Below are 22,139 nucleotides of genomic sequence, written 5' to 3'. Positions count from 1 at the left end.
AATACTCCACATGACTTTTGAACAATAGCCAAAAAAGAAAGACCTCAAAGGAATAGGATGTAAAATATATTTATCATGTTGAACTTGGACGGATTTCAGAATCACTAGCAAGTTGTACCAAGCACATATGATATCTAAGTGAGATAAGCTTTGATGCATATTAGCTGTGTGACCTTAGGCAAAACACTCAAACTCTCTGAGCTGAAGTTTCCTTATCTCTGAAATAGGACAGCGATGCCTATCTCAAAGGATTGTTTTGAAGATTAGACTAAAAATAAAAGCCTCTTGCTCAGTGCCTAGTACACAACGTAGGCTCTCAGCACACGGTGGTCTTTTTCTCCTTCCCATCCACGGAAGATTCTGACGTGGTACCCAGAGTGGGTTTCTCGCCTCCATGCCTGGTGACTTGCTTTGCTAAGGCAGTCGCCGAGGCTTGGTTGGGATTGGCTCCTCCAGGGCTCTAGGGGCGTGTCTCGAATGGCCTCAGCCAATTACAGTTACCTGCTCCTCCTCCTGCCAGTGAGATTGGTTCCGGTAACTGCTGGTCAAAGCTGATCTGCATATCAGTCATCTGGCCACGGTGATTGGTTCCAGGGTGGCCCAATCAGCGCAAAGCTCAGCAATTTGTTTTTCTCCCTCTGGATGTGAGCGGAGAAGCTGCATCTCTGACTGCGGTTGAAGCCGTCTTGTGACCTTGAGAAGCCCGCTGGGGGGCAAAGCCAGAAACAGGAAAGGGTGGAACAGAGAGAATCTCCAAGAAATAAGTAGGAGCGCTGTTTGAACGACGCCTGAGCTGGACTTCTCAGGTATGTCACCTTTCTGCCACGCTTTAACGCACCAGTAACCTCTCTGAGCTTCTGTAAGCTCACCTCAGAGCGTTCACCTTGTCCTTTTGATCCAGAACTACAACTAGGCGTCATGCAGGACCTGTTCCGGCATTTCCACCAATTGACTATTTTCTAATGGATTTTAAGACCAGATCCTCCACACTAGCATCGGTGAAACCTTCACTTTGAGACCAAACTCAGTTATATACGGCTGCTTCCATTTTTTTTTTTTTTTTTCCTGATGGTGGGAACCACATGCAGAATCCTGCACCTCTCAAATTTCTTTAGGCCGTGAGAGTTGGTACAACACTTTGGGGTGCATACCATTTCACTCAGTAATCTAACTTCTAGATCCTTTCCCGGAGACATAGCCCTAAAGAAGAAAAACAGTTTGTGCGACTATTGTTGCAGCATTGCTTATTTACATTTTAATTAAAATTCATTACATTTAGCTGTAAAAACTTTGATAGCGGAAAAAGATACATGGTGAAATATATTATCACATTCTTGCCACATGACCTTTCTCTCTGATCTTACTTTTCAGAGGTGACTATTGTTAACAGTGTTATTCTAAAAAATTCATTTGCAAAAGTGAGCATTTGGAGATTTTGTAAAAGCCCTAATTTGTGTTTTGAGAAGATTCAAGGGAATAGGGAAATAATAAGGTGATTCATGAAATCATATTGCAAGCAAAAATTAACCAACCGACCAATGAATCCTGAAGCAACCTAAATACCCTCAGGATGGGGCTGGGTAAGTGAATTTGATATCTAATAGAATGCTATACACACGTGAAAAAGAATGAAGATGACTTACATGTGCTGAAATGGCAAGATGTCTAAGGTATGCCATTAAGTGAAAAGAGCAAGTCACAAAATAGTGTGCACCATATTATCCCTTTATAGTATGATAATATGGTGTTGGATACTACAGTATTACTTAAACTTGTGTCTTGCAGCCTTGCTATAATCACTTATTAGTTCCAGGAGTTTTTTGGTTGATTCTTTGAGATTTTTTACATAGGTTTTCATGTCTTCTATGATGGGGTTCAGAGCAGGCTGCCCCAGGATGCACCACTCTGGTATGCAGATTATTTTGAGCTGAAGACAATAAAGACTCAGAAGACTCAGGAAGAACATTTGACCTTCCCCCAAACTGCCTAAAAGAATTTAACATAGAAGGCCTGTTCCAGGAAGGAACCAATACCATAAGATAGCTATAGTATGATGTAAAATAGATGTGACATGACAGAATGGCACCAACAAGCCCATTTTGGGCCCAGCAAAACTTGTTTAACAAATATTTGCATTTCCATCTCCATGTCAATTGTCTTCCTCCCCTCTGAAATCCCAAACCACTACCCCAACATCCTCCTTTGCCCTTAGCTGAAGATAATATTTAAGCTGGAAGCTTGGCCATTATCTTGAGTTACCCAGTTTCCTGGGTCTGCTCCATGTATATATGTTATAAAGCTTTGTTTGTTTTTCTCCTGTTATTCTGTCTCATGTGAATTTCTTCATAGCCCAGCCGGAATGACCTAGAGAGGGTAGAGGAATTCTCTTCTTCCCCTGTATCTACAAACAAAGACAGTTTTATGTCTTCCTTCTCAATCTGTATCCCTTTTATTTCCCTTTCTTGCCTTATTGCATTAGCTAGGACTTCTAGTACAGTGTTGAACGGAGTGGTGAGGGGGGACATATTTGCCTTGTACTTGATCTTACTTAGAAAGATTCTAATTTCTCTCTATTAATTATGATGTTAGCTGTAGGTTTTTATAGATAGTCTTTATCAAGTTGAGAAAGTTCCCCTCTATTCCTTGTTTACTGAGGGTTTTTTTTTTATCATGAATGTGTGTTGGATTTTGTCAAATGTCTTTTCTGCATGTGTTAACATGATCACGTGATGTTTCTTTTTTAATCTGTGGTTGTGGTGGACTATCATACTATTCTTTAATTTGCTTTCATAAGTCAAGATATTTTGAATATTTTGGGAGCAAAAGTCTCAGGATTTATGCTCTAATATTAATTGCTGGGTATCAAAAGGGACAGAGGAAGAAGCTGCCTGGTACTGGAGTGATGCTCCGTGTTGCTGCAGCCACTGGTCCAGGCTCCCTCCTTAGTTTCTACACGATGCCACATACTTGATCTGGCTAACTAAATCTCTGTAAGTGGTTTTCAATTTTATTGAGTGCAAAGAATCTGGAAGGGATTCCAACAGTATGTGTCAGAGTCCATGCCGATTCCCAGTAATAAACAATCACGGACTACTGTTCAAGAGAATTAACAAAGACAGAAAAAATTTACTAGCTTTATAAAGCAACATTGTAGAGAAGAATCACTACCAATGCCTCACACTGCTTCAAAAGAACCCAGAGCAAATGCTGTCCAATGAAATAGAGCTCTGTAAGAGAGAGGAGAAAAGGTTACAAGTTTTCTACCGTTATTCCTTAAACCATTCTGGAAGATACTGCACCTGTGCGAGGTGAGCAGGCAGTCATGGAGAAAGACCAGAGAGATCTGGCAAAAATGTGAGGAGATGAAAAACAAAAAGCAGAATTTAAAATCCTACATGGAAGCAGCAAGTAACAAATTCAATGCCGCAGAAAATCAGATCGGTTAAGTAGACATGCGTGAGAAATTCTCCTTGTACCTAAAAGTGAAAGTCAAGGATGTGAAAAAGATGAGGGAGTGAAATTGACGAGAAGAAAAAAACAGACACAGATGGCAGTTCGAGGAGACCCATGTCCATGTTAGAAAGTCTAGAACAAATGGAAAAGAAGCCTTAAACAAATAGAAACTTTCTTGAGCTAAAGAAAGAATTGGAAATTCAAATTGAAAAGATTCATTAAAAACAAGCAGAATTAATAAAAAGAGCCCAACATCTAGACCTGGCAAGTGACACTTCCATCTTTGAGGCATGAAGAAGAGACCCATAACAAACAGAAAAAAAGTAAAAGCAACAACAACAACAAAAACAAATCGGGTAACCCCCAAAGAACCAAAAATCAGGTTGGCTTCAGACTTCTCCACAGAATCAAGACCCAGAAGGCAATGGGGTAGTGTCCTCAGAATTTTGAGAGAAAATGGTTAGGAAACAGAGGGAACTGTCTGGAGGATTAAGGTCAATGCATTTGGACAGGTAAGGCAAGAGAGCAGCTGAGTGTTAGAAATGCAGAGGAGAAGACCTCTTTAATTCTATTTCTTCACGTGTGCAAATTTAAAAGCAGCTCCTAAAATTAAAATAGTAGTCACGGAACAAAACAACAAATCATAAACACCAGAAAAGAGAAAAATGGAGAAAATAATGTTTCTGTGTCAGACAACAGAGAGAAGTCAATAATTTTCCTTTAAAGCAACTTGGAAGATTTCTTTCTTTCTAAGCATCTCCAAAACACGCTTGCCTAGAGGTTGCAAGCAACAACAGATGTTGGCATGCTGATGTTTTGCATCCTGTCCAGAAATAGTCTCAGGAAGCACCCGATGCAGCCTCCCCACTCCCTCTCCCAAGTTCCTGCCGCTTGGGGATTGCTGGAGCAGCATCTGCACTTTCGCTTGGAGGGAAGCTCAGACCTCATGATTCAGCAGATGCCATGCTTAATTGGGGAGGCGCTGTCTCCTTGTCGACGGAGAGCAGGGAAAGATTCCCATTTGGCTCACCTTGCTTATGATTCAGTCTCACAACGGTACAGGTGAAAGCATCTTGCCCAGCCTCAGGCAAGGATGTGATGGCTGAGAAGGATGTCTTCAGAGCCACCCTGCCCTGGCCACGTGCCCTCTCTGCACCTCTCTCTGGTCCTCCAGAGGTACAGCCCGGCCCTGAAGAGCTGTTTGGCTCCCTGTTACCCAAACACCTGTTGTGGTTTTCCAAACTTTTCGCCTCTGTTCATTTTCTTTCCAGACCTGGAATCCGTTCCACCCTCTCAATTCTATGTGTTACAGTTCTACTCAAGCTTCAGATACCTGCTGTGCTTTGTAGCTGTGCTGGGTGGGGCCACCACTGGAAACAGTGTCCTCCTGTAGCCACCCTCCTGGGTGCCTGGTCATGAAACAAAGCCGAGTGCTGGAGCATCTTTCCAAAGGAAAAAGCCTCAACTTTGATTCTCAGACTCCTAGTTTGTTTTTTGGTTTGAGGATATTTATATTTCTTTTCTAATTTCCCATCCCGTTGACAGTGGATGCATTTTGAGCTGGCTTCCAGTGCCTTCTCACATCCATCCTGAGGATGCTCGTCAGTCCCTGTTTCCTCAGAGCTGGGCAGCTGCAGTGGCCGAGGCACGGTGCCTGAGGGCTCAGTCCTCCTCCATGTCCAAGGTCATGCTGTGCTAGCCGTGCCCGGGAATGGATGCTCCCAGCCATGCGCCCTCACCATCCTCCCATCCTAGCCCTGCAGCTGGGCACCTGCTCCTCCCATAGGGTCTCTCTGGGCCACTTCTGAGCTTGATCTCTGATTTTCTCAATACCATTGATTTTCCTCAAGTCTCGGACCCTCCTCTGCCCCCACCTCCCTTCTCTGCACGCTCCCAGAGAGACCTTCTGCCAAGTTCTGTCTGTGGATCCAGTGCGATCTTTCCAGACCCTCGGACAGAGTTCAGATCAGCGTGTGGATGAGTCAGCTCCCTCACTCCATTGTCTCTGTCCCTCCTGCCCTGGATGTATCTTGAAGTCCCAATGCCTTCTGACCAGACCTCTTCCAGCTCCTGTCTGTCACCAGGGTCACTAAGGCCCGCCCAGATGTCCTTTGAGGACCACCTTTAGGTCATATCTGAAGACAGTCCTCTGCCGCTATTTCCTGGATGATTCCCTTTCTTTCTGATTTACTTAGTACTCCAATTTCCAGGCCACATGCTAGATTGTTCCACAGGAAGTTGCTTCCTACTCAAGGTTGTGTGTCCCCAGGGACTGTCCTTTATCCCTTATCCAGGGACACAGGCTCACAGGGAGCCAAATCTCGTTCAGATCTAGACTCTGCTAGCTGGAATGACTTTGGACAAGGTCTGGAACTTCTTTAAGCCGTAGAGTCCTCTTCTGTGATATGAAAATAGTAATACCAACTTCTGGGGCTTTAAATGGACTCAATAGCGCAAAGCACAGGAGAGACTCAATAAATGTCACTTCTCTGTCTTTCCCCGCTGTGTCCCAGGAGCCCCCATCTGGCTATTCAGAAGGGACCCAGGGATAGCAGCCTCGATTTTTAAACATAGTCAGATCGACTTTGATGTGAAGTTGTTACATATTTATAAAATATTGTTATTCGGAAGGCAGAAATAATTACCTTCCTGTGTTTGGCAAATATTATTATTTTTGTGTATTCTGAGATATACCACACAGTTGTCCAAAGCAGAAAATGACTTGGTTAAGAATTTTATGCGATCCGATTCAGAAAGCAAACCAGCTCTGCTCTGGGCTTTCGTGTCATTTGCAATAGGATGCCATGAGGTTCATCTAAGCAATCGCTTTTGAAACATTTTGTAGCTAAAGAAGATACGGAAATTGGATCTATTTAATAGGACGACACATGGATGGTCATTAAGAGGCAGGGGACCGGGATGTTTCTGAAATCTGGTGGAGATGAAATATGTGGTCCTCTGAATAAGAAACACGCCTGGCAAATGAAGATGGATTCCTGTCTCTCGGCTCTCGGCAGAGTCAGAAGATAGTTTAAAGTGGAAGTAAAAAGAACAGCTTCAGTCTAGACTGCAGCAGACATTTCTTCGTATCCTACGATTACGGGACAACTTCCTTACCACACACACTGTTCTCAGGGCAAAGGCAGGCCGTTGGGTATTGACTTAACTCCCGTGGAGATGTTGCTGGCCCTTGACCAAGAGCTCCAAAGAGGGTTAATTCCCAATTAGCCTCCCCTGCCCCAAGGCAACGAAGCCCTGCTTTGATTATAGTCTTTTTCTTTTTCTTTTTTTTTTTTTTAAAGAAGGCTAAGTAAAGCTTGCAAAGGCAAAGTTACTGACATAAAATGGGGCAAACCCCTGGGGATTGGAGACAGAGCCTAAAAGGGGCAGCATTCACTGAGCTTTAAGTCCCTAATGCATGCACCTCAAAGACAGGGGCAAAAGTCCGAGTGTGTGATGCACAGACCCTTTCTCCACTGGGCGGAGAAAACAGAGTGTGGTCCACAGGGTCAAAGGCCGGGAAAAAAATGACTAGAACTGCAAACAGGCTTTTGTTGTTCTGGGCACATTCTCTATAAAACTGCCAAATACAGCACAAGTCCATAGGAAAGGCCTGAGTTTGTCTGCTTCTTAGAATAGCACCCTGAGAAGAAGGAAGCCATCCCTGTATGTGGAAACTGGTGTACCTCAAGACCTCCCCAGGCAGATGATATAGTCTGAGCTTTTTTTTTTTGAGGAAGATTAGCCCTGAGCTAACATCTGCCGCCAATCCTCCTCTTTTTGGCTGTGGAAGACTGGCCCTGAGCTAACATCCATGCCCATCTTCCTCTACTTTATATGTGGGACGCCTGCCACAGCATGGCTTGCCAAGTCGTGCATAGGTCTGCACCCAGGATCCGAACCAGTGAACCCCGGGCCACTGAAGTGGAACGTGTGAACTTAACTGCTGCGCCACCCAGCCGGCCCCGATAGTCTGAGCTTTTTAATGAAGTAAGAGAGAAAATTGCATGACATTCATTCGGAAGCAGACCCAGGATCACCACAGCTTACGGTCTCTGAACACGATTCAACATGCTGGGCAAGTGCTGATGAGGATTTCTAGTGTATTCCAACCCAGAGCAGCAGTGTCCTCAAACCGTCCTCGTCTCCAGATCTAATGAGCCAACTCAGGTCCTCCCATAAAGATTTACTATATCCAAGGCCACAACACATTTAAAGGAAGATTAGAATTTCGTAGAATCCTGAGCATTTCTTGGGAATTTTGTTTTCATTTCATTTGTGTAGAAGGACCTGTTTTTTTTCTCTCTTTACCAAATATTCTCTGGCAAAACAGATATTAGAAGAGCAAGTCTTATGTTTACTGTATGCAGAATAAGTTGATTTTAATTTATCAGCGATGCGTTGGTGGGATGTGGACAGGAAGAGCCTCCTTTCTGGTACCGGAGAAATCTGAAAATAGGAAAAGGTCATTGAAAAGAGGTTTCCACCCTTTTAATCTCACCACTTGAGTAGGTGTGCAAGTGCACTGGGGCAGGTAGGCAAAGGCTTAAATTAAGAGGAAAATGAGCAATGTATACTTGGCGCATATGAACAGCCTAAGGCGGGAGGGGCCAAATGCAACATAATCCAGGATTCTGGGCCACCTGAAAGTGTGTAGAGCCATAGGCTGCCCTGTTCACGTAAATGCCAGTGACAAAGTTTCCACTTAGGTGGACACATCTGTCCAGAATAAACGCCCAGAAGAAAGTTGCCCTCTCGACTGAGCTGTGTCTGTTTTAAACCTTTCCTGAGTCCTCAGGTAACCTCTCGGAGAATTTGATGAGTGCTATGAACTTTTTTTTTTTTTTGGTCAGGAAGATTGTTGCTGAGCTGACACCTGTGCTGGTCTTCCTGTATTTTGTGTGTGGGATGACACCACAGCATGGCTTGATGAGTGGTGTGTAGGTCTGCACCCTGGGTCCAAACTGGCAAACCCTGGGCCACTGAAGTGAAGTGTGTGAACTTAACCACTATGCCACCGGGCCCGCCCCTGCTATGAACTATTTTTTTGTGAGAAAAAATGCACACACACACACACATGCACATACAGTGACATGCTGCAGCTAATTTCGAGGGTACATGTCTGCCCTCCAAGGCTTCCAAGACTCCGTGTAAGGCTGACTAACAATGCTATGATAACAGTATTATTCCCACTTTTCAAACAGGACAAATGGATTTGGGGTATGTCTCCATGAAGAGACTGAATTGACAAAATCTGTGAAACAACTAAAACTATTACTTTGGTATATATAACACAAGCAGGGCTGAGTCTTTCTTGGTGGTGATTGACTTGGCTCTGGGAGACGTAAATCTAAGAACAGAGCATCTGAGCTATTACTGCCTTACACATTGGTGAGATCCGTTATGTCTCGAATTGGGAGAAGTGAAAATTTAAAGCTATTTTCCTAGAAAGAGCTGTAACACAATAATTTTTTTTAAGTGCAGATGAATTCCAGATCAGGAAAAGAATCAGGCGACACAAATTCAAATAAATACAGCAAGAGTAAGTTTGGGAAGGCTTCATCTTGTTTATCAATGCAGTCGCTAATCATCGCGGACACGTCATTAGTTTTGACAAAAGTGAGGTGCTTAGGTGGCTAGATCGCTTAGATAGTTTAGGGGTTTGGGTACCACTTCAGTCCTGTTCAATGTGCCTTTACGGAAAAGAGTTCAACTCGAGCCCCCTGGAAGCAATTTGTAGCATAATTGGAAAGATGCAATTTATTACAACCAAACCAGCCTTATAAATACTCTGCGGCTCCCATTTATCAAGAATACCACAGCAGGTAAAGTGTCTCGTTTGCCTTGGCAACGTGGCATAGGACTTTGTCCCTGCATAATTACTGAGTGTCTTGTTTAGCTCTAAAAACTGTCCCAGGTGGCTGATAAATGAGTGGGTCCTTTTACTAATTGAAGAGGTAGGAAAGACTATTTCTAAATGAGTAGAATACAGATTTGGGTAACAGAAAGGGAATGATTTGGTGTTGGACTTATGTTCTAAATATGTCAAACCTGGTAATTTCTTATGGGACCAACACAGAATAATAATATATGAGGATTGCCACCGTTGATGCATTTTGACCCTGTTATATTACAGTTATGCTTTTATCAGATTCCTCATGCTCAAAACATAGTACAATTAGAAACATTTGAGAAAAAGTGTATTTCATGTGGAATCATAGTCCTTTTTTGGTAAGCTTTTTCTACTAAACTCATACAGAATTCTCCTTTCCTTAACATGTTTGAATGATGAATACACAGTAGCACAATTAATTTATTTACAGACATTATTTAAGCCACACACACAGGCACACACACTTTTTTTTTTTTTGCTGAGGATGATTTGCCCTAAGCTAACATCTGTGCCAATCTTCCTCTATTTTTTTTGTATGTGGGACACCTCCACAGCATGGTTGATGAGTGGAGTAGGTCTGTGCCTGGGATCCGAACCTGCGAACTGGGGCCGCTGAAGCAGAGCACGTGAAACTTTAGCCATTTGGCCACGGGACTGGGCCCATCTCACACTATTTTGTAAGAAGAAAATCAGGAAAAACAAACACTGAGAACCAGCAATAAACTTCTCTTATGTCTCGATACCACAATTGAAATGTATTTTACTTAGAACAGAAACTAAAACTAACATATCTAAACTGTTTCTAAACTATAGTTGTTGTTTCCGACTTTCATGTTAGTTTTCTCTCTAACAAGCTACTTGTGTGTTTCCCAGGCTAATATTTTACATGAGGAGGAAGATGCTTCTCGATAGACCATCTGTCATGCTCCTTGTCCTGTTGAGGAGACATCTATTGTTTGTAATTTGGAACATTAACCATTTTAATTGCTAAACAATACTTTTGATTTAATTAAAATTTTAGTGAGTAATGCATTTACAAACAACATTCAGAAGCCAAAATGGTACACAGAGAAAAGTGCCCTCAATCCATGTCATCCACCCAGCCAGCTTCCAACCTCGCTTTCAGATCTCATGGATCCTTTTAAAGACGTTCCATGCACACATACAAGCTCTAGAAATTAATGAAAGAAACCTTAACTGGAGTCTGGAAGCCCTGTTGGGGAGGGTCTCAAGCCCTATCACGCATCATCAATTACTCCAAACAGGAAGAGACAGACTCGGGCATCTTGGACAGGAAGGACAATGACTTCACTATTGAAGGAAGATTTCTCTCCCCACCTGGCAACAGCCCAGCCAATGAGAAACGCTGCAGCTCAGCCAATGAGAAATGCCTCAGCTCAGCCAATGAGAAGCATTTGCTTCCCTGAACTGTTATTTCCACCAATGGACTTTCTTTTGGAACAGCACCCCCCCACTCCCCCCCCCCAAATACCCCTTTTTCTCTGTAAAAGCAGCTCCCTTCTTTCTTTTCCAGATTTGCCTATGGTTTGCCATAGCATGTGCATCCTGAATTGCAATTCTCTTGGCTATTCCTGAATAAACTCATTTTGATATAAAATAATAGGCAAATTTACTTTTAAGTTGACACAACAAATATAAATATACAGTCTTATTTTCTACCCTCTTTTTGGAAACCCAAAAGGTGGCATACTGTGCACATTGTGCTTCTTGCCTTGGTCACTTAACAATGTGTCTTGGAGATGTTTCTATGTCACTTTGGGGGGTTTTATCATGCCTTTTTTTTTTTTTCCCCACTTATCTAGTATTTCACAAAATGGATATATCACTCTATAAGCAGTACCCCATTGATGGAGGTTTGGGTTGCTTCCAATGTTTGCCTATGACGAACAAAGCTGCAGAGTGTCATTTCATTTCTCTGTGGGTAGATCTGTCAGATAAATTCCCCAAATGGAATATAGATGGACAAAGGGGACTGATTTAGTATTTTGGTAGATAGGGTCAGATTAATCCCCAATTGGACTGTACAAACTTCCACTCCTATTAGCTGTGTATCAAAGTGCTTGTTCCTTCAGAACCTTGCCAACAGAGTTTTCTACACTTTTGAATTCCAGTGTAGTTTTAGTTTACTTTTCTCTTACTATGTTGAGGCTCAGTGTATTTTCATTGCATCAACAGTTCTTTGTATTTTCCTCTCCCTGAAGTATCTATTCATATCCTTCATGTCATGTCATTTGTACTTGTTTCTATTTTTTTTTCTTTTTCTTTTTTGAGAGTGAAGGAAGATTGGCCCTGAGCTAACATCGGTGCCAATCTTCCTCTATTTTGTATGTGGGATGCTGCCACAGCATGGCTTGATGAGTCATGTGTAGGTCTGCACCCAGGATCTGAACCTACAAACCGTGGGCCACTGAAGTGGAGCACCACTATGCCACTGGGGTGACCCCTTCTCTTATTCTTAATGATTTCTAGGAACTCTCTATACATTAAAGAGATTGGCCCTTTGTCTGTGATTTGAGTTGTAAACATTTGTTGTATGTTCAAATGTTTCCATTGTGTTTGGTTGTACAAATTATTGGAAGTGATTATAGAAACTGGATGAACTCAAGGCAGACTCCTGGTCACTGATGTTCACAGAAAACTCCATGTTAACTCCCAAAGTCTCTGTTAATTCCCTTACTCTGTGCTTTCTCCAAAGTTCTCTTGCATGAACTACTCTGTTACTAAAGTTGAGTGCTTAGTTAAAAGTTTTGGAAGATAAAAGTCAACCAGAATGAAGACACATCCCTGTCACGGTATGGTAATACCATTTATTGAACCCCGACTATGTGCCAAACATTGTGTTGACTTTTTTTCAGAGTGATAAATTAATAGCAGTACAACATGGGGCATGTTTTCAGTCCATCTGCAACCTTAATTCCCCTTTTTGGTCTAGGGTAACATATTCCCAAGTTCCAGGGGTTCGGACATGGCCATCTTCTGCAGGAGGCGTTATTCTGCAGACCACAATACCCATCTGATAGGGTGGTGCTTTTAAAGAGGATTCACACATTGGAGCATGTCTCATTGTCCTCTCCAGCTCTCTGTCACAGAGTCGGGGACACCCGGTACCTCCTGGGAACGCGAGTGGGTCTAGAAGCGTCTCAACACGATCTCTGGTGACTCCTGAAGGAGCTGAACTGAGTGACAATGTGGGAGCTGAGAGTTTTCTCTAAGTTCCTGGGTCGGAGAAGGATACCTGTCCGTGTAGCTACACCGGGATAACTTGGAGTATTTGTCAAAAAGACGACAGACCTGCAGATTCATATATGTAAGGCAGGGTGTTGAACAAATTTATATTTTTTAACAGAGTCTTCAGGTGCTTCCGTCTGGGTAAACCAATGTTCTGGAACACTGTTGTTCAGATGTGAATTCCTCCACTTGGCTGGGACCAGACTGTGTCCTAATTGGATTAAAGAACTCGGAGTTTTTTCAAAATCCTGGGTCGTGTGACTCTCTGGCTGCCTCCCCGCTCTCCTTAGCTCCTGTCTATCTTTTCCTTAAACGTGTAGCCAGAGCTTCTCAGCTGCTCACCAGCTGTTAGAGCCTTGTGAGGAAGCAGATGATTACAAAAGCAATCTTTCTGAGTAATGACTTCTACACTTGTGGGCGTTTGGTTGAAACATTTTTTGTTGTTGTTTTGTATCAAATAATAGCTACTGTTTTTTTTTCCAGCACTCTGGCAGATGGTGTTTTCCAAGATGGACATAGCAACTTCTCCTCCACCAAGATGTGGCATCTAATTCTCCTTTCCCTGAAGCTGGGCTGTCTGACGCCTCTCTTGTAACCAATAAAATGTGGCAGAAGTGACTCTGTGTCATTTCCAAAGCTAGGTCAGGAAAGGTCATGCAACTTCCTCCTTGTTCTCTTAAGATGCCCACTCTGGGGTGCAGCCGGCCACCACTTCTCTGGGGGAAGGCCAATCACCCTGAGGCCACCATGTTGGAGAGGCCACATGTAGACGCCCAGTGCACTGTCCCAGCTGAGTGCAACCCTCCAGCCATTTCCCCCAAAAAAACACCAGATAGAGTCGATCCTTATGAGTCACAGACTCTGAATTTGTGAATTCTCTTGCTCACGAAAATTTATTTGTAACTCTAGAATCAATATCAGCCGCACCTTCCTGGTCATTCATGGATGTGAACAGAGAGGCAAAAAAAATTTGAATCTGCCAACATGCGTGTTCCCAGCTGAGGTCGAACAAGGTGACACTTTGCCATCTTGTTTCAGCTCTCATAATGTAAACAAGTGTCCTTTACTCAGTCTATTTAGTCCCGTGTTTTCTGCATTTTTGTGCTTTTTGTTAGTGATTTCGCTGTATAAAGTGGCCTCCAAGTGTAGTGCTGAGATGCTCTCCCACGTTCCTAAGCTCAAGAACGCTGTGATGTGCCTTATGGAGGAAACGCGTGTGTTACACGAGCTTTGTTCAAGTTCGAGTTTTAGTGCCATTGGCTTTGGGTTCAACGTTAATGAGTCGACAATATGGTACATCACGGAAAAGGAAGAGGAAATTTGCCAGCCTGTACCAGAGGCTGCTCTGGAAACTGCTACAGTAACATGTTAACGCTCAATGAAGCTATGGAAAACCTGGAAAAGTGGCTAAACTTGTGGATCCATGAGACGATGACTGATCAAAAGAAAGTGTAGTGGATGGCACCGTGGTGTGGCTGAGAGCCAAGGAAATTCACGGTCACGTTACTCAGGGTCAGGAGGATGTCACACCCTTCCCGGTGAGTGCTCTAGGGCTTAGTAGAAAGAAATGCTGCTAAACTATAATAACTACAATCCAGGTGGGCCCAATGTAATCACAAGTGTCGTTATAAATGGAAGCAGCAGGCAGAAGTCAGTGATACAGTGTGAGAAAGACTGGACTAGCCATTGCTGGCTTTGAAGGTGGAGGAAGGGGCCCTGAGTCAAGGAACGGGGACCAGCTTCTGGAAGCTGAAAAAAGCAACGTAACAGATTCTCTGTCGGAGACTCCAGAAGGAATGCAGCCCTGCTAACACTTTGATTTGAGCCCAATGGGCCCCATTTCAGACTTCTGACCTCCAGAAGTGGTAGACGATAAGTTTGGGTTGTTTTAGTCCACCATGTGTGTGATAATTTGTTGCCATAGTGATAGGAAACTGAAGAAAGTATTATTTCCCACACTTTAGAATTGTTGAACTGAGACTTCGAGAAACGGAGTGACTTGCCCAAACCAGCAACATTCACAGGGCAGAAATTTGGTCCCAGGTCTGCGCGACTCCAGGGTGCAGACGGGAGAGCCCTCCATCAGGAACTCACGTTACTCTTTTGAATTCGATTTGGCAAATGTTGGAGCTGCTGGTGTGAAGGAGCAAGAAGATCATCAAGGCTGCTTGGGATGCGTCCCGGTAGGGACGTTGTGACATTGCCACTGGACCTAGTCAGGGATAACTCAATATAAATGCAAAATTTGAGGTTTGGGTTGGAAGGATAAAATAATAATAGAATTAAACTCAACATTTTATACAAGTCAACATTTTATAAAGGCTGCATCTTAATTCAACCCCGCTCCTTGCCCTGGGAAGTGTTGAGGCTGAGCTTAAACTGAGGAATATTCAGAAACTGCTGAGCCAAAGGCCATTAATATTTATGAAGTGTCAGAGCCTGCTGGGTGCTGACATGTTGGCGGGAGGAGTGTGACAGTCCAGGTTGTGGTTGCTCTGCCCTCCGTCACTGCATAATAAACTAAAGGTTGCCCTGATTTTAACTTCTCCATCGATCCATATGCCAAGCTATCACCAATACTTTCCCAAGGGGCCTCCTTATGTTGAGTTTTGTCAAATGCCTCCTGAAGGAAAGGCCACATTGGCATCTTTGTCAGCCTCCCTTTTTGCAACATGACCTTATTTGTGTTTCCAACTGTGCTGTTTGAGGCCTGGAGGATTCACAGGGTCAGCCAAGAGGAATGGGTTGAGCTGGGCGCGGATCCCTCATGCCATCTCCTTTTCAATCCGAGAAACTCCATTTTATCTATTTTGTGTTTTTTCACTTCCACTTGAAGTTTTATTTCAAGACAGTGGTCTGCTGCTGCCAAAAGATTAAGAATCGGGGAGGTAAAGTTCTGAAACTCTCTAGCTTATTCAGTTGAGCGCTGACGTGACTGTGTACCAGGCACTTTTCTAGTCATTGGAGAGAGGGCATTAAATAAAAGAGAGAGAAATCTCTGTCCTCCAAGAGCTTACAAACTTATTGAAGTGAAACATTATGCTTTGAATTATCACTGGAGAAACATCTGGATGTTCCTACATTTTGTGCCTTCCTGGGCCCCAAGACTGAAGTTAAAATGTATGTAATTTTCACGCTTAAATGTGTCTTTTCTTGTTCCTGCCAAATTTTTGAAGGTGTGGCGCCCCCCCCCACCCCCATAATTCTGGGGTCTCTAGGAGATGTCTCATTTGTACTTAAGAACATGTGGTTCTGGTCCCTCCATGGGCTCCCAGCTGCTTCCTGAGCCCTCATTACTCCACCTGTCTCTTCTGCTGACCCCTGTGGGCCCTTCCCCAGGGAGCCAACCCTTCTGGGCACACTGCTGGGGATGAAGCCCCTCTCCTCTTCTGGTGCCCCCAGGCTCTAGCTGGTTTGGATGAGGACCCTTCTTTCTGTCTTGGCTCCAGGTCTCCCTTGCCCAGGATTTCAACTGGTGTCTATGGGCCAGATTCGGATCACCTGGGCCGGGTGCAGAGTCTGTGGTCCTCTGATGACTAAGGCTTCATTCATGCCTGACCTTGCCTCCTGGCTCCCATTTGGGGAAATTCTCTCTCAAGAGAATTCTCATCTGTCAACACCTTCTCAGAATGGGCTTCTGCCAGGTGGTCCCACAGGTTTTCCAGACAAGCCCTGTCCGGCCCCAAGGCCAGAGGTGAATTTTCCTCATGCTGTGCCCCCTCCCTACCCCAGACTTCTGCTCTTAAACTAATTAGGAGTTCCTCTCCTGCACAGACTGGCTGGGAAGGGAGCCAGCTGCTCTGCCCACACTTGGCCTTGAAGATCCTAAATGACATTGTCATTTATAAGACGGTCACCGCTAGGAAACATGGGCAAGTCCCAGAGGCTTAAATCTTTTAGAAAATGCCCCTAAACTTCCAGACTATGGGGAAAAAACTTCTCCTTCCATTCTTAGGACAGAAAGAAGTTCTATACAGGAAACAGACTAATTCCCAGCCTAGCCCCTACCGGCCCCGTCTTGGCAAGGTCTCACTGAATTCACATACACAGTATAGTGGCCAAGAGCCATTCAAGTTTACCCGAGCTTCTTAAAGAGCAGTGAGGATGGTCTCATCTTAGTCCCTGACAACATTCCTCAAAGCCTAGTGGTTTCCTGAACCCAAGGATGCTCAGCGCCCACACTCCCCTCCCCCAGCTCTCCTCCAGATCTCTGCCTACAAGGTCCCCCCTGCTTGACTAGTAGGAGGAGGGGAGATGGGAGGTTGGGAGTGCCCGCATGTTAATACCTTTTGTCAGAGCACATTGCTTCTTTATTCTTGAGCATGGAGCTGGTCCAAACTCCCACCACTCCTCACTCTGCCTTCCTTCCCCTGAGAGAGCGCTTTTCTCGGTCTCTGTTGCTAAGAAAGCGTGAGAAGGGACGACGTCAAGGCCAGGAGAGTAGAGCTGGTGTCTCTGGCCATAGACTGACATCTGGCCCTCCCGTGGTCCTTGCCTTCCTTCCTTAGGGGCGGGCATAGGGGGGCTGCTGGCCCATGTGGTGTCTTAAACATTTTAGTTAAGTTTCAAAGAGTGCATTTCACATAAAAACCCAGGTTTCTGGCTGGTCCTGAGAAGCGGGACAGTTTGGCCACTCTGGGTCTCCAGGGAGCAGTCAGCTGGCCGCTTCCTTTAGACGGAGCTGGGTCTCTCTGGTTCACACTGCCGACTTGGCCCGCTTCACTCCCTTTCCTGTCTAGTCCCTGTAGGCTGCTGAGTTTCCAAGCTCTGGCTTTATTGTCACGGCTTTGGAAGAGCTTGAGTTATTTATAGAGCTTCCATTCATTTCCTCTAGGCCACCCACAGTTCGACCCAAGTGAGAACAGTGTGCCCAGAAAAAGACTATGTATTAGTGATGAGAAAAATCAAAGGGCAAATGAAGGTCACCAACTGCCTACCCACATCTTCTCATTCCCCACTGGTTCAAGTCGGGGACAGGTTCTCTGATGGGTGTCCCTTCCTCAGGATGGACGTGGCTGGTGATGGAGGTGATAGTATAGCTCCTCTTGGACCAACAGCTGGCTGCGCTGGACACCATATTCTGTTGCTTGAGTCACGGGGCTCATGGTGGGACTCAGACACCGTTGCACAATGGCAGCCACGTCCATCACCCCAAACCAAATGCAGCCTTCTTGGGTGGCTCACTTCTCCTCCTTCTGAGCGGGGCAGTTCTCCACAGGTCCTGCCCCAGGCTGCCACGTGAGAAGCAAGAAGCTAAGCCCCCATGGGGTTATTTACTCCTATACCCGGGTGAAGATAGATGCTTAATTACTTTTGGCTCAACTACTCTCTCTAATTTAGGGAGACGCGTTTTGTACAGAGGAAATCAAAACATTTCTGTGCTTAGGTTGTCTTGAACAGTAGAAAATTATCTCTTATTCATTAAATGTTTTAAAAACAAGACATGGTCCCTATCATCAAAACTTCAATCTGATATTTTAAATTGTTTATTTTGAAATCATTATAGATTCCCAGGAAGTTGCAAAACTAGTAGAGTGGTCCCGCGTACCCTTGTTCTCCCCAGTGGTAACATCTTATCTGTTTCTAGTACAGCATCAAATCCAGGAAACTGACATAGGTACAATCCACAGAACTTACTCATCAGTTTTATTTCATCAATTTTATATGCACTCGTGTGTGTGTGTGTATGTGGGTAGGTTGGTGTGTATGGTTCTATACAATTTTATCATCCAAGTGGATTTATGTAACCACCACCTCAATCAAGACAGTGAATTGTTCCATCATCCCAAAGATGCCCCATTAGAGTCAGATCCATTCTCTCCGCCAACCTGGTGTAACCATTTGTCTGTAAACGGGATCACATGCTACCTGTCTTGGTCTGCTTGGGCTGCTATAACAAATCACCATAAACTTGGTGGCTTATAAAAACAGAATTCCTTTCTCACAGATCTGGAGGCTGGGAAGTCCAAGGTCAAGGCTCCAGCAGATTCGGTGTCTGGTGAGAGCCCGCTTCCTAGTTCCTAGACAGTGTCTTCTAGCTGCGTCCTCACTTGGCAGAAGGGGCAAGGGAGCTCTCTGGGGCCTCCTTCATAAAGACAATAATCCCATTCATGAGGGCTCCACCCTTATGCCCTAATCACCTCCCAAAGGCCCCAGCAATGACCAGTGATTTAATCAAAACCATAAAAACCCAAAAGGATGGGGTTTGGAGAGCTTCTGGCTTGGTGAACGTGTGGAGACTCCGGCAGAGCAATGTGCTAGGAGAGGACGCAGACGCTCCCATCGCTTCCCCATCTGGCTGTTGATTCATATCCTTTAGCATCCTTTATAATAAACCAGTAATCCAGAGAGCAAACCAGGTTCCTGAGTTCTGTGACTCCCTCTAGCAAATTAATCGAATCCAATGAAGGAGTCAGGACAACCTCTAATTTATAGCCAGCCAATGAGAAGCACAGCTGACAACCTGAGGTTGCAGTTGGCGAATGAACTGGAGCAGTCTTGTGGGACTGACGCCTGGGCTTGTGGAATCTGACGCTATCTCTGTGTAGACAGCATCAGAATGGAATTGAATTGTAGGACACCCAGCTGATGTCAGACAACTGCTGGGTGGTGTGTGTGGGGGGGAAAATCCACACATCGGAACTGACAGCTGGAATCATTTTTGTGAGGACATTCCAGTATGACTTTTTGTTTCTGATTTTCAGGAGAGAAAAATACCCACATTATTCTTTATGGGGAAATTTCTGTAAAAAGACTGACACCTGATTTACCTTTTGTAATTCAGCCCTTGTCCGTGCCCCACCCCCACCCCCCCAGTTAGATTCATTCACTCAAAATCCTTTTATTGAGCACTTACAATAGGCAAGATTGTCCACGCAAGGGTCTGCAAGAGATCCTACTTCATGAAGCTTGTATTCTAAACACACACGCAAACAAAATAATATCAGATAAGTATTCAGGAGAAAATAAAACTAGTTAATGAGGGAGAGAGCTGTACGATGGAGAATCATGAACGGACCTTCCAGAAAAGTCTACACAGCTATGCTTCTCAAACTAGGGTGTCTGTACTCCTTCTAGCACTTGGCAAAGCAGTATTTCTCAAATTTTGATGTGCAAATGAGTCATTCCAGGATCTGGTTAAAATGCAGGTTTTGATCCTTTGGGCGGGGAGGGGACCAAGATTCTGCATTTCTTGCAGCTCCCAGGGAAGCTGAGGCTGCCATTTGGGGGCCTATATTTGGAGTAGTAGGTGGTAGACCAAGGTCTGAGATGAAGCCTCGGGAAGCAGAGAGCACATTAATGATATTGATGGTAATTTTTTAGATGTTATTAAACAAACATATATAAAACATGGAATTGGAGGTAGGGTTCCATGAATTTTAAACATCGATAAATAAATCTACTTGAGGTCAACTCTTTAGGGCTATGGATTCGGTCCTGATACATCCGTGTCTGCCGCTCTGTCTTTGGAATGGTTGGGTGGGAATTTTGAGAAGCACTGCATCTGGGCGCTCACTTAGGAAGCCCAGCCCTGGCTGCCGGTCGTGTGGCTTCTAAGAGTCTGTGTCCTGTGAACTTGGCCCCTTCTTAGAGTCCTCTGTTGTTCCAACATGGGGCTGGAGCTCACTGTACCCATGGGAGCAGCTCTCTCTGAGAATCGCCTTTGCAGCCTGAGTCACATTTCCTGAGTCTCCTCTGTGGGGCAAATCTGCATCCTCTGAGGACCAATTAGGCTTTAAAGAGACTTGACTTCTAAATCCTTTCTCTTTAGTAAGGAATCCTGGGTCCCCCCAGTAAGGTTTAAGCAATTAATGTCTTTTCATCGCATATGCCGTTCTTGCCTGAGTTTGCCGTAGGCTCAGTATTAATTCACGCTCATCCCACAACTTCTCCTTTATCTGCTGCCTCTGGCCTTTCACTAGGGTGATGGTGATGCTTGTGCGGTTGGGAAGACTGTGCACATGTCATTCTATATGCAGGTGCGATGGCCTGAAGCCTCTGAGCTTAACCGCCTGTCCCTTCCCTTCCTCTGCCTCTGCGGGGAGGGATCAGAGCCCCAGTGGAGAGGAGGGCTTTTGGCGGGGGTGGGTACCAGGTTGGTCAGTTCCCCAAAATGGCCTGGAGCACTCTGCAATGAGAAAAGCTTGGTTCTCAATCGTCCAGCTTCCTTGCTATTGACAGGCTGCCCAAATCCGCCTTTGCCTTCCAGCAAAGAAAGTGTTGGGAATCACATCAGTAGGAGGGAGACTGCCCATGTGGTAGAGGATCCCTGGCAGCGGGAAGCCTGACAAGGACCTGCGTCAAGGCTGCCAGGAGCAATGGACCCAGAAATAGACACCGTCTGCCTTGCAGATTTCGAATTCTGTCCAGCATCCAGTGGGGAGGTAGTGAGCAATGGTAGGGGGCTCCCCAGCTTCTCTTTCCCAGGCACAGAACTCTGCAGGCCGTGGGGACTTGGAAGAAGTGTCCCTTTTCATGGGAATCTTTAGGAACAGAAGACAGAAGTTCAGGAAAAGCTGCGCTCTTCTCTTCCTCCTGGGTGTCCAGCTAAACCACACTTCCCAGAGCATTACAGGTAGTAGGAGCCACATAACTGAGATGAGGCTGATGAACATTCGCAGGAGTGTCAAAATCTCCCCTGCAGGACTCTCTCCCTCTCTCTTTTCCCGTTCCCCGAGGATCTTGTAAGCTGTGTGTTGAAGATGGTTGCATCTTCACAGAAGAGCAAGCTGAGTCCCCGAAGGAAGTATGGAATAGAGTCCCCGCATGTTGCCTCCTACCCCCCACAGACTGAGCTGGAAATGAAGCTTTGCTGTGTTAAGCCAATAGGTTCCAGCGTTGTTCCTTACACCAGCCAGTCTTCCCTGATGAACAGGACTGATGGCCGCCTTTCTCTGCTGTTCAAGGACCAATGGGCAGAACCTGGGTGGGAACCCGTTTCACCTGGGTTGTGGCTTTTCCCCTGAACTTGACTGCCTGCCATGGTAGCATCTCTGGGCGTGTAGGGAGGAGAATGCCAACAAGGGTCTTGGATGTTATTTCAGATTATTTTCTTCCATATGCCTCCCTGTTCTTCACTTAAGAAAATTATAATTCTTAGCTAAGCGTAAAAGCAATGCTTGTTCAACGTAGAAAATGTGGCCATACATAGAATCATAAAGATGCAAATAAAAATCACCCGTTACTTCCTTATTCAGAGATCATCAGGGGCAACAGTTTGATGTATTTTTTTCTGTTGTTGTATATGTGTGTGTTACATAATAAGTACATATATTTATATATAACATCTCATTATATTATCCTGTGAGGTTTTTCTCATGTCATTAAAAAACTGGAAAGTACAGTTTTACTTGGTAAATAATGTTCACTTAATGGTTATATTCTAATTTATTTAAGCCTTTTTCTTGTTGCTGGGTTGCTTATAATCTACTAAAAGCAAACTGTGCTGTGCATCCTTGTGTATGAATCTTTATTCAAATCTCTGCCATAGTCCCAGGGTGCACAAGTAGCTTCTTAGGAGTGGAATTACTGGGTGGCAGAGGAT

The 22,139-nt window shown here is 44.6% G+C and overlaps 1 long non-coding RNA gene across 1 annotated transcript; it reads left to right on the top strand.

Annotated features, from left to right (window-relative positions):
* Positions 1 to 650: 650 nt before the first annotated feature.
* On the top strand, positions 651 to 13,213 carry LOC139083682 (uncharacterized). The gene is made up of 2 exons (XR_011540593.1): positions 651 to 806; positions 13,079 to 13,213. It is a non-coding gene; the product is annotated as an uncharacterized lncRNA (long non-coding RNA).
* The last annotated feature ends 8,926 nt before the right edge of the window (positions 13,214 to 22,139 follow it).

The sequence above is a fragment of the Equus przewalskii genome, chromosome 5 (genome assembly GCF_037783145.1).
Source record: "Equus przewalskii isolate Varuska chromosome 5, EquPr2, whole genome shotgun sequence".
NCBI lineage: Eukaryota > Metazoa > Chordata > Mammalia > Perissodactyla > Equidae > Equus > Equus przewalskii.
Note: the sequence above shows the minus strand (reverse complement) of the source record. Positions and strands in the feature narration are given on the sequence as shown.